This window comes from Cicer arietinum, chromosome 5 (assembly GCF_000331145.2).
Source record: "Cicer arietinum cultivar CDC Frontier isolate Library 1 chromosome 5, Cicar.CDCFrontier_v2.0, whole genome shotgun sequence".
In the NCBI taxonomy this organism is placed as follows: domain Eukaryota; kingdom Viridiplantae; phylum Streptophyta; class Magnoliopsida; order Fabales; family Fabaceae; genus Cicer; species Cicer arietinum.
In genome coordinates this window covers 13582646-13584428 of record NC_021164.2, presented here as the reverse complement: position 1 = coordinate 13584428, position 1783 = coordinate 13582646, and positions in this window count along the sequence as shown.

Sequence of the window (1783 nt, the reverse complement as noted above, 5' to 3'; positions counted from 1 at the left end):
ATTGTTTCCTTTTAATTTCTACATGCAACTCTGGATCACTTTCTCCATGAGATGTCCAATACCAGTAGTCGGGTTTAAACCCTTTTCGTAAAATATGAACCTTAACCACTTCAAAGTCAAAGAAATCAATGTTTTTACAAACAGAACAAGGACATCTAATTTCTCTATTTGATATGTTTGATTGTTGGATTGCAAATGACACAAATTCGTTTAACCCTTTTATAAATGCATCAGTATACCCCTTTCGACTAGGATTTAGCCTATTATACATCCAACTACGACGTTGGCGGATATCCATTTTCTGTAATATCATTAAGCAAATGCTATACATTATAATTAACAATTTTTAGAATTAAACATCTACCAAGAAGATAAATAAAATAAACTATTTGAGTAATTAACCATCATACTTCCTAAGCACATGTAGACACTTGCATTTTCATAAATAATATGCAATTTAACATGTTCAAAAATTACAAAATTATTTGTTGCATAATGTTTATATAGAATGAAGCATAATCAAAAAATTACCTTTCCAAAAATTGAATACTCAACCTTATATCTTGTACAGGAAAATTGCTCAGCCTCTTTGCTATTCCAAAATTACAAGAATGCCTATACAGAATGCAAAATAATCAAAAAATTAGAAATTACCATTTCACTTAATACATTTAAAATTGAACAATTGCACTCATTAAACACGTTTTGTTTCCATTTTAATTGTCAAGTGAGTTAATCTAGTCTCACTTGAAGTGTGTCCTCCCTGTATTTGCATTAATATACTCTCCCACCATCCAATCAATTTTCAATTAAACTAACTCTTATTTCCTCTCTTATTCTCTAGTATATACTTCTCATTCTTGCCTTGTAAGCCTTTCCCTATTTTTTGTAACAACATTTTGCTTCGCGACATACAACACACAAGTGACATTAGTATTTATTATTTTATTTTTCTCTGCACTAAACTCTTTTTTATAATACCATAGTACATAGAAATGAAAATTAATCCTTTTTTATAATACTCTTTTTTTTCAATTGTTTCTTATCATTTTTTTTTTAGAATTTCCTCCATTAGATATAATTCTATTTAATATATTAACGATTAAATGTAGTGTCATGTCCCACTACGATTTGAACTTTGATTAGTCATGCTGGGGAGATTAGCTGAAATATGGACTCGATCATCAAATGGTTCTTTTAACATGAAAAGAAGAAATTGTATAATTGATAAGAAAGGGTGCATGCTATTGCTGGCAGCTTTGGTTCACAGACAAAGAATGAGCTGAAAATTTTATTGAGCTAACTTCCCTTTTCCAAGGTGTTTTATTGCAAATAAAGTTTTGCATGTGTGTTGTGAACAGAGTAAAAATACTAATTTAAGTTTTAATTTGACCTCAACCCCCTTTTCCTCTGCCGTGTCTTTTGTTGGTTAATTATAATTTGATTACAGACACATGTGCTTAAGTAATTAACTCAACCAATCATATTGCTATTTTATTTTTCTCTTTATGCTGGGACCAAAACTATATCCCACCACATGACCCCAAATTCATTAATCATAAGCTATTACATAACAAATTCACCAAATTGAGCAGGGCAGTTACTGTTAGGTTTGAAATTAAAGTTATACTTTATTATTTTTATAGAAATCTATCCTAATTAAGTTTATTAGCTCCTCAGTAAGTTTATCGGCCACATTAGAGAACAATTATCTTCAATATCAAATATCACAAGCTTTAAGTTATGGTCGAAGTAGGATTAAGGATCTCATATTTTGGATCTT